The sequence below is a fragment of the Diceros bicornis genome, chromosome 6 (genome assembly GCF_020826845.1).
Source record: "Diceros bicornis minor isolate mBicDic1 chromosome 6, mDicBic1.mat.cur, whole genome shotgun sequence".
NCBI classification, from domain to species: Eukaryota; Metazoa; Chordata; class Mammalia; order Perissodactyla; family Rhinocerotidae; genus Diceros; species Diceros bicornis.
This window is the reverse complement of record NC_080745.1, coordinates 65,293,401-65,304,762: the sequence shown is the minus strand read 5'-3', so window position 1 is coordinate 65,304,762 and position 11,362 is coordinate 65,293,401. Positions and strand designations below refer to the sequence as shown.

The window sequence follows — 11,362 nt, the reverse complement described above, 5'->3', positions numbered from 1 at the left end:
TTGTTTTGCTGTCATCGTTTTTATAATTACTGAACCCCCTGTTAAACCTTTATTTTTATTATATGTTATCCTCATGCCAAGCAGACTTTCTGGTTTTGGCCAACTTAGGGGAGTCCAGGGATTAGAGTCAGAAAATGTGAACGATCTGGAAAAATCCATCTCACACCTTCCTCCTAAGTGGGAAATTTTTTGTCTAGTTCTCCTTCACAAGATGCTCACTGGTTAGATTTGTGGTGGGGGCCAACAAAGACTGAAAAGATCAGTCCCTGGTGTGATCCTGGAAGTGCCAGTGGTTTATTCTGGGTCTTCCAACATAGACTTGACTTGACTTAAATTTCCAGGGCACCATTTTGGACAAAGCAGGCTTTCTACCTGCATTTATAACAATAAAAATGAAACCAAACCTGGCTTTAGTTGGGAGGCTGAAGTATTTAGCAGCGAGCCATTTTTTTCTAGGTGCCTTTTAACTCTGAAATGATAGGGATTGGATGACTTCTAAATTCCTTCTGGCTCAAAAAAAAAGTCTGATTCTGTGATTCCTTGTGTTGGTTTTTGCATTGTTCCTATTCCTTCCCCCCACATCTGTTCCTTAGATGAACTTTGCTTACTATCCTTAGTTCCTTACTGTATTAAGCTTCCTAACTGTAATCAATGTGTTTATTCTGTTTGACTTAGCACAAGTCAACCCCTTCTCTCTGGAGTGTTGTAATATGCCCTATGATCTCTCTGAAACCAGCTCAGTTCCACTTGCTATCATTTCCATTTTTACGACTCTCTTTCTTTATATTTGAGGACTTGACAGTATGTTCATATTTAGCTCAGTCGACATCCCTTTTTATACTGCTAATATCCTCATTGGCCTGTAACAAAAATCTTAGTCCGCGCTAGAAATCGTTTTGCTTCCCAGCATTCTTTGCTGGCTGTCTCATGGGGCATGTATCACTCCCCTTCCTGAACATTACAGTCATGACATGCAATTACAGACCGGGAACAAGCGTTGGAGCCCGTCTTCTGCCTTGAGTTCGCATCTCAGCTCCACCGTTTACTAGTAGTGGAACTTTTAGACAAGTTTCTTAACCTCTCTGAGCTTTTGCTTCCATATTTGTAAAAGGAAGGTAATAATACCTGTCTCATAGTGAGATAATACAAATAAAACATTTAAGCACACGTCTGGAACATAGTAGGTCTCACAAATTATGATTTGTCTTTTATCCACCCACCTCCCCCTACTCCTCACAAGTTGCCCCACCAGACTGTCACTGTTTGGTCCCCTCTCTCCTGAGGTCCAGATTGACCCCCCATTGGACATCTGCCCTCAGACCCTGTGTTGGCAGGAGTAATTATCCAGGTGGAAGACCCCATCCCTTCCTCCTCTCCCATTCTTCCTCACCCTCCCCAACTCCATCTGAGAAACAAAGCCAGTTTAGTGGCTGCTCCCAGCCTGTTTCCCAAACTAGAAACCCAGTCATTCTTCCCTGATTTGCCGTTTCCCTCAGCTGCCTTATCAGTTCATTCTCCTGTGGAAGCCTCCATCTTAGATGTTGTTAGGGCAGGTCTGTTATGGTTTTGCCCTTAGTCCTCGGGTGTGGCCCCTAGTCCTGGGAGGTGGGCCTTATTCCTAAGGTGCGGCTCTTCTGAAGTTTCAGGGGGAAACTGGAAGTATTTATTGAACCTCCTAACTTGGAGGGACTGAAATTTCAAACTTTGTGTTCCCAGTCCCAGATAATTGTGAATATCTGCCGGGCTCTTTGGCCTCCGGCTGTTACTGCTTTCCGCTGGGTTCCCTGGAGTCTTATTGCCCGCATGCACAGTTCAAGGATTTGAGGGGAGTTTCTATGCGAATTTTGGGGCCGTCCTCTCTATGGCTTCCTCTCTTCCAGGAGTTCCCCCTTAATATCTAACCCTTCAGAGCCCCACACTTGCACCTTGACTCTTCAGCCCAATAAGATTGCCACTTAGTGGCTTTCACTGTTTGCTTTATCCCCTCCCACCCCCGTGCTAAAAGACTAGGAATTGCCTTCAGCGGAAAAATCAGATAAATATGGATCTTGCATAGTTTGCTTCCCTTTTTTTTGAGTCATATCCGCTTCAGTTTCTGCCTGCGTTGGGTTGCTTTCCAATGCCTTCACATAGTTGTTTTTAAAAGTATCTTGTCCAGAGTTGCTAAGTTATCAATAGGGAGGTTAGTGCAATGTAAGCTACGCTCCCATTACTAGACCAAAAGTCAGCTCTAAGGTTTTGCACTTGCTAGTAACATAAACGGTTATGATGGGAAGGGGACTTGGTGTTTCAAACTCCATGTTAACTGGGTTAATTTCAGTTATATTAAGGTATCTAAGTGAAGAACTCTTACAGAGAGAAATATGAAACTGGAATTCAGGTGAGAGTTAAGGCTAAAGGTTTAGGTTGAAGACTACCTCACAGAATCCTCCTATTTTATTACTAGAAGGAACTTGACATATCAACAAGTCCAGTGTTTTATAAATAGTGGATAACCACCCATGATTGGGTCTTGAAGTCTATTTAGTGGGTTACAACTAGCATTTCTGAAAAATAAAGTAGAAGTGAATGGAAAATTTCATAGCACATCTCATGTGGTAAAGCACTTCTGTATGTGTGAGTGTGTGTGTGTATATGTAGTGTCTGTATGTATATGCTGACTCACAGTGTAAGTATAAAGTGTGGGTCACAGTAAAAAATGTTTGAAAAACACTTAAATCCAACCCACTCATTTAAAGAGAGAGAAAGCTCAGAGAAGTCGAAATGTGTGTCCAAGGAAACTAACTGGTCAATCCTTAGATCGGGAATAGAATCTGGATCTCTTGATGCCCAGACCAGTGGTGTCACTGCATCACTACAGCTGAAGCCAGAAGCGCAGCTCTAGGTTCATTCTGCATAAATGAACTTAGAGGAGCAGAAAAGTATTGTGTTAGGGGAGCCAGAGGAGGGGCTTCAAATGGAGGGGGCACAACTGTGTTACACGCAGCAGAGATATGAGAGGACATGGACTGAGGTAGGTGGGGTGAGCAATGGAAGCAACAGAGGCACAAAGCATGTTACAGGGAGTTTAGGAGGGAAGTGGTGATGAGGATGTAAAAGCAGTTCCTTAAAAGTTTGGACAGTAATTGCAGTGGAGCAGCAGAATCTAGGAAGATCTTCTGTTGTATTTTTTCTCCCAAGATAAGAAAAACCTGCATAGATTTAGAGGCACTTTTGCCAGTGTTACATAGAGTTCAGAGTTTTTAGGACCCTGATGGTCTTTGCATTGTAAGTATGTGAACATGATATCTCTGTAGCTGCAGTCTGCATTCACACTACTGGAATAAAATATCTGCCAGTCAATCCAAGACACTAGCTTTTTATTCTGGTTGATTTCATATGCTGGTTACAAGCCACGGGTATAGCAGATGCCAGGAGATCTCTGACACTCGAGAGACAGGGGTACTCGTGAGAGTTAACTGGGCAGTAACTAACGGCCAGCAAGTGAATGGTGGGGTTTCATCATCTGTCGTGGTAGCAGTGGTACCCCTTCAATTTACATGCTGTACAATTTTCAGAGCACCTTTTGCACCTCTTGTCTAATTCCATTCTGTTATAGTAAACATGAGCCATTCATGTATTTTTATCTAACAGAAATCTATTGCGTACCAAACACTGTGTTACATTCTAGTGAGACAAAGATTACCTTGAGATCCTGAGGAGGGAAAAGACTATTATTCCAGTGCAAGTGGGCTGAAGCCAGGTATCCTATGGACTGGCTGTTCACTGTCTCTCTCTTTCAGGGCCAGCTTCCTCATGACATTTTTGCTTTTCTCTGAACTTCTGCTTTGGTCTCCTCTTACTTCAGACCAACACTTTCTATTTACTCATAGTTTCTACTCCCTCTTTACACCACGGTTGTCCCAACACAGCCTTGGGGCATTCTTGCAGCTTCTGCTTCTGTTCCTGTCTGATCTGCCTGATATTTCTTAATTCAGATTCCCAGGAGAGTGAGTATAATTGACTCAGCTTGAGTTTTTTATTTAGGCCTCCTCATATGAATCAACCATTCATTGACTAGATACACATCCATGGTCCAAATGGCAGTGGCGAAGGCTGGGGCCATAGCTGCAGGGACTACTGCTGGTGCCGATTACTGGTATGTAGTGGGCTCTGGAGGTGGCAGGCATTCTGGGGCTTGGCTAGCCCAGACTAGTGGCATTTGGAAGTGGTTGAAGTATCTTTTGGTTGTCACAATGGCAGGGTGCGGGGGACTACTTGCATTTAGAAGGCAAGGACCAGGGACACTAAATGTCTTCTGTGTGTAGGACCATGCTACACATGAAGAATTGTCCTGCCCCGAATACCAGTTGTGTCCTTATTGAGACACTGGAGAAGATGAGTAAGACTTGTGCCTGCCTTTAGGAACTCACAGAATTTGAACTTGAACAGAATATAAACATATAAAACATAAAAACAAGTAATATAAACATAAATAATTCAAAAATAATTTTTTTGGTGAGGAAGATTGGCCCTGAACTAACATCTGTGCCAGTCTTTGCTCTACTCTGTATGTGGGTTGCCGCCACAGCATGGCTTGACGAGTGATGCAGGTCCACTCCCAGCATCTGAACCTGTGAACCCAGGCCACCAAAGCAGAGCCGTGTGGAACTTAACCACTATACCACCAGGCCGGCCCCTAAAAATAATTTTGTAAGTGCTATAAGGGGAATTATTAGATACCTTCCCCCACCTTGGCCCTACTACCTTTGTAACCCTGTGTAAATTATTTAATCTCTCTGTGCCACAGTTTCCTCATCAATAAAACCAGATAATGTACCTATATGATAGTATTATGAGGATTAAGTGAGTTTATAGACATACAAGCACTTAAAATAGTGCAGTAGACCTTGGCAGATAGTTAATGCTAAGTAAACATGAGGTACTGTCATCATCATCACTCGTCATTACACCAGCGCATAGATCCTACATCCCCTTTGAATGCAGTTCAACAAGTATTTATTAACTAGTGTTTCTACTTAGCACTGTACCAAGCATTGGGGGTATCCAAAGAAGGATGCCTCCCCCTACACACAGAAGTTTACAGATCAGTTGAAGAGACAAAATGTAAAACTATGAATAATTAAATAAAGTACAGAAGTATAGAGCATAGACAGTAAATACTATGGACAATCAGAAGGGGGAAAGCTCAGTGTTTACTTAAGTAATTGGAAAAGGCTTTAGGAAGATGTTTGAACTTGAGCTAAAGCTTAAGGAGTAGTGGGGTTGAGTTAGAGAGAAGCGGAAGATTCCTGATTGGGGAAACTGTATGAGCAATTATACAGAGTTGTGGTGACAAAGAGGAATACAGTGTGGGGAAGAACTAGAGTATTGAAATCTTAGAAACCAGATGGGAGTGTGGACCAGAATGTGAGGAAGAAGTCAGAGCTGACCTGCACATGGTGAGTCATCCCCTTAGGCGTAATCACTAAAACTGTGAGTAGCTGACTTCTTGAGGAAAGGAACAACTGGGGAAAAGAGCAGGCCTAGGAGATGCTCTCAGCCTGGGGGCAGGAGGAGGAGGGAGGCCAGTGAGAGGGATGGGGCCAGAACATTTGAAGAGGGCAGAAGAAAACCAGAGAATTTAAAGTAAGAGAGAATGGCCAACACTTTCACATGCCACGGGGAAATCAAGGATAATGCCATTGGATTTATTGAGGAGGTTACTTGTTGACTCAAAAGTTACTAGAATAGTGATGATACAGAATTAATTGCAAAGGATTTAGATAGGGGATGAGGTCATGGAGGGAGGGCATGAAGGCCATTCTTTCAAGACCTTTTGAGAAAAGAATCAAAGAGATGTGATGATAGCTGAGGGAAGCACAAAGTTGAACAGTTTTCATCTATTTACTATTTTTATTTTGGGGGGTTGTCCCCCCAGCTCCCTCCCTCCCTCCCTTCCTGCTCTCTCTCTCTCATGTATTTACTTGTTAAAGTCAGGGTGTCAGTGTTTGTTTGAAGATAGATGGGTGTGTAGGAGGCAAAGGAGAGGCAAAGAGTGAATACGTGGAGGCAAAAGGAAATAAATGTAGGGACGTTTTTCTTCAAGAGTTGGGAGATGATTGAAGCATTAGAGAAAATAAGGCACTCTTCTTCTGAGATCAGAGTGACTGAATCTGGCAGACTCGCATCCAACTCAAAGACCTTGCCTATTGGGACCATGAGTTGTATTCTCAAGAAGCTACGCTATCAATTTTCTCCACAAGCCATTACCTAAATTATTTTTATATCATGTTTCATCAACAATAGAGGAATATTGGTCTGGGGAGATCCCAGGTAAGGGCAAAAAGATATCAAGAAAAGGCAAGAAATTGAGGTAGGATAGCAAGAGGCAGTCTTCTAGGGCATCATCTCTCGTGTGGACCTGAGGATGTTAATGGATGCAGCGGGAGGAGGGGTGAATCAAAGCCCCTAACTGGCAGTACCACTGAAGGCCTCGTCTTCAATGGAAAGTCAAGGTGGGGGCTCAGAAACCTAACACACACACCCTGACACCACCGAGTTTTCTAATTCGATATTTCCTGAGAAACCACTAAGTGTCCTCACTGTGCATAAACATCAGGCTGTCAAGTTATAGTGGTTTAACAGTGCCAATGCACCGTCATTTCTGGTGGAAAGATACACGTTTGTATACATGGCTCCACAGCAGAAGGCAGGGCTAGATCCTAGATCGTGGAGCTCCTTCCAAGGTCTCAAGAAACTCCTTTATTCTATTCATAAGCTGAGAGGAGACAAAGCAGATGAAATATATTGCATTTCATTGACTCTAAAACACGATCTATTGTAAGACACTGAACAATTTTATGTACCATTAGAAAGAAAGGAGACTTCTAATTAGACTAAAAGACTTTAATTAACATGCTATTAATTGGAAAACACAATTGCTTTCCAATATGTTAAAATATGAAAGAATGTGCATCTTAGCATCTACTGAAATATCAAGATGCTTCCACTTAACCGCTGACTTTACAGCAATTAGACAAAAAATATTATAGAATTCCTGTAGCTCTTCCCTCAGTGATTTGGAGATAGGGAATTCAGTTTCCTCTGCTCTCCAGCCTCTGCCCCGCCTCAGAGGAAGATTGAAACCTGATTTACCCAGTGCTGAGGTCCTAAATTCTAACTAGGTGTGGCAGCTAAGTAGCTAAGGCAAACAAAAGTTAGGATATTTAATGATTTTTTAAAATCTTTGTGTAGTGTTTTCCATCACAACCGTAGCAGAGCAATGCTTAGGGTACTCTAAGTAATAATAATTGCTGCCATTTATTAAGTGCGGGTTGCTGCGCTAATTACTGTAGGTTAGGTACATGTTAGGTGTGCAGAAAAGTCCAGTGGAGTTGAAGCTCCATGATGGCAGAAAGGTGGTGTTTGCAGACCCTTATATAATCTTTAGCGTATAATAGGTGCTCAAGGAATGTTTGTTGTCAAATGAAATATTCTATTTGAGGGCACGTACATCTAAAGATAAATAATAAGTATTATTTTGTATTGTTACTTGAGAAGTGAAGTTTAGAGAAAAGAGTAATCCAGGGACTAGAGAAGCCTTCATCTAGCTGGGCTTAGAGGACAGTAGGTGAGCAGGAGGGCACAGAGACAAGCTGGGCTGGGCACGTTCAAGGAATAATAAGGAAGCAAATACTTCAGGTGTGTCGTGCTAGGTTCCATGACAGCAGCAAGTGCCCAGTCCTCTGGGCTCGTCGAGAGGAAGTGACCAACTGCCTAGGTGAGTCCAACCAGGCCTCACACAGTAAGTGACACTCCTTGTGGAACTAGCTAGAGGCTTGTGTGATTGTACCGAATTGAGAGGAGTAAGTGAAGTAACAGAGTGGGAAATGACGTAAGATTTTAGAGCCTGGAAGTGACCAAAGAGGCCCAACTGCTTTGTTATACACAACGGCCCAGAGAGGTTATATAACATGTCCAAGATCACACAGGTAGGGGAGGAGGGCTGGATCCCAGGTCTTTTGACTTGGAGTCCGAGTGCTTTATTCACCACACCTGCTGCCCTCTCAAGATCTAGAAGCAGCTCCACACATGTTCCTAGAAATGGAAACCAGGGGAACAGAGTCACCATCGGGGTGCCAACAGCTCCTTTAAGTTTGTACAGCATGTATGCTGGGGTCCCAGGGAAAACCCAATTTATGTTCCCTCATATTGAGGTTTTATTTTTTTCCATGTTTCAGCTAGAAAGTAAGATAGTACTGATCGATATCCTAGGTTTAATCAGATTTTACCATCAAAATATTGGATCACACTTGAAAATAATCCTTATTTTGAGAGACTGGGTTCACCGTCTTTTTTTTTTTTTTTTTCGTGAAGAGGACTAGCCCTGAGCTGACATCCTATGCCAATCCTCCCCTTTTTTCTTGAGGAAGATGGGCGGTGGGCTAACATCTGTGCCCATCTTCCTCTACTTTATATGGGGTGCCGCCACAGCATGGCGTAACAAGCGATGCGTCAGTACGCACTGGGGATCCGAACCTGCGGACCCTGGGCAGCCAAAGCAGAGCCCACGCACTTAACCACTGCACCACCCGGTCGGCCCCAGGGTTCACCATTTTAAATAAATATAACCAAAACACTTAACACTTAAGTTCATTCTATTTTATATTATTCTTTTGTTTCATGAATTTGTGTTTTGCCTGTTTAACTGGATTCATGAATTCAAATGGAAATAACTTTAAAGACCATCTGGTTTAACCCCACTCGATTTGCTGTTCCGGACCAGCAGACAGATGACGTGTCTTGCCTGGACTGAAGAAAGCTTGGCATTCTATCTCTTTGTACCTGTGCCTCCTCTCCTAGCACTCTGCCTGGTAGCTCGCTAGTCAATAGTCACACATTTTTGTAATTAGTACTTTGAACAGGGTTATCATTCAGATCAACTGATTTTTTTTGTACACAGTCGTAAAAGATACATAAAATGGTATGAAGGCAAGTGGAAGGAATAGAAAGTAAAGTATCTCACGGAAGCTGAAGAAAGTCTGGTTTTATAGAGTTGGATAGAAAAATAGCCAGAGGATCATGTAAATGAGCAAATTTTGAAACATCACTTGTGTTATTAGTAAAAATGGAAATATAAGGCAGGAAATGGCCGTGCTCATATCGAAAAAGACATACAACCCAGAACAGCCCTTGACATTTAATGGAAAGACTGGCGTGGGATGCTGGTTTTGAATACGCAGCGTCGTTAGCCGTGTGGTCTCAGGCAAGTCATTTCATTCCTTTGTGCCCATTTCCTCATTCGTAAAAGGAGAGCAATCCTGCCTTCCCTCAAGACACTCGGTAAATATAACGTCAGAGGTGTGTCTGTTTAGAAAATAAAGCTTTTCAGGTCAAGTTTTGTTGGCTGACTATAATAAAAATTTGCTTATTAAATAGTAATAATTTATTTCTAATTATTTTGTGAAAACTATCTTTGCCGTCTTGATTATTTCACTTCTGCTGCCTAAAGATTAACTAAGAAGAACCTCACCATTTTAAGCACACCAAGGGCATACCTCTCTAGGATTTGTGTGTGTTTGGTGAGGGTTCAAAACTGGTGTTTCAGTGGATCATAGTATGAAACTCGCGATCTGGCAGCATCAGAAGCTGCAGACTCTTGGACTTTGGGTACTTGACCCGTTCTTCTAACAGCCTGGAAGACGAAGCGGGAATGGGAAGCTCTGAGCTAGGTTTTCCGAGGTGGAAACTCTCCCAGCAGGGATTGTGCTGGAGGCGACCAGCCAAAACAGGCGGGGTAGTTACTGAGCAAAAGCCACAGGGAAAGTTTCTTCTGTTGCTGTTGAGATTTAGGACCTAAATGTAATAGATTCCTCCTGGTGATCCAGGAATAGTCTGCTGTGAGCCCTGCAGAAACGCCAGGGACCACACTGCTGACAGTTTCACATTGAGCAGGATAAACTTTCTCCAGATAGAAGTAATGTAAAGGAAACGAAGTGGTGGGGGCTGGGTGGGCTGGCTGCAGCGATGTGGTAACAAGGAAAACCAGGATTATGAGTCCTCCTGTTGGGCCTGGTGAGAAGATGCGCAAATTTACAAAGATCGCTTCCTCACAGCGTTTTCTAGATAGATTGCTAAGCAGGCGGTTGTGGTTTTGTTTTCATTAGACTAGCAAATCGTTATTTCAACAGTGTTCTATTACCTGTTTTCTTCAATTTAGAGGCATTAGGTCAGGAAAGAAACCTCAGATTATTGAAAAGTGAAGAAAGAATTTGAAATGGATTAACAGGGTAATTGAGAGTGAGTATTACAATATTTTCATTTTAAAGCAAATGTTCTTTTTTCCACTTTATTGTTCTTTGTCACTTAATGAGGCCCCTTTTGGTAGAAATTTCGTTAAGGTTGTTTCCAAATTTTCTTCATGCATTGATGAACATCTCTATTTGTACATCTTTGTGCACCTGTCCAGTTATTTACATAGAATAAATTCCTAAAAGTAGACTCCTGGGTTAAAATGTTTGCCTCCTCTTTTTTAAGAAGTGGAGAAAGTATTAAAGGTTTTTACTTACTGCCCTATGCCTTTGCATGCCAGGTTTCTCAGGGTACCAGGAAGGAACTGAGGTTTCATGAAGGGGGCTCTCCCCTTCCCTCAGTAAGATGATCAATGTGTAAGTCAGAAAGATCCACCAAAAGACATGACAAAATAGGGCTTTCCCTTCCTTTCACATAATTTCTGCCATAAATTATCTGGCATACTATTGACTATTTACTTTGTATGACACTACTAGATTTGGTTCTGTCTAGGGCTTATTTACATTATACTGAGCGGGTTTTTATAGCTATAATCGTATGAACATACACACTCATACTTAAATACATAATTGTTCACAGTCTATTTTTTTTTTTTTGTGAGGAAGATTGGCCCTGAGCTAACATCTGCCAGTCCTCCTCGTTTTGCTGAGGAAGACTGGCCCTGGGCTAACATCCATGCCCATCTTCCTCCACTTTATATGGGATGTCACCACAGCATGGCTTGACAAGCAGTGTGTCAGTGCCCGCCTGGGATCCGAACCGGGGGACCCCCGGCCACCGCAGTGGAGCGCGTGCACTTAACCGCTTGTGCCCCAGGGCCATACCCCTCACAGTCTTAATCGTGGGTAAACTGTGGCTCCCCAGAGGTTAAGTTGTGCTTTAGAATTGCACTATCATTGGCTATGAGGGAGCCCCCAAAACCCGCAAGTAGAGTTCCAGGTCACAACTCACATGATCTGCCTGGGAAAAGGACTGGAGGCAGAATAGCAGAATAGCTATGGGTCAAGAGCACAGACTGTGGAGCCAATGTGGGCTCCAACCCCAGCTGGCCCAGCTTCCACAGACTGGG

At 42.9% G+C, this 11,362-nt stretch overlaps 1 protein-coding gene across 6 annotated transcripts in view; it reads left to right on the top strand.

Moving 5' to 3' along the window:
* Nucleotides 1-11,362, top strand: part of DNMBP (dynamin binding protein) — a 107,686-nt gene that overhangs the window by 69,981 nt on the left and 26,343 nt on the right. The window contains exon 1 of one of the 6 annotated variants that reach the window (XM_058543755.1): nucleotides 10,146-10,281. The exons of the other annotated variants lie outside the window; for them this stretch is intronic. The gene's annotated coding sequence lies outside the window, so the exon portion shown is untranslated. Of the gene's footprint in view, nucleotides 1-10,145; nucleotides 10,282-11,362 lie in introns of those variants that run through there. 6 annotated transcript variants of the gene reach the window in all.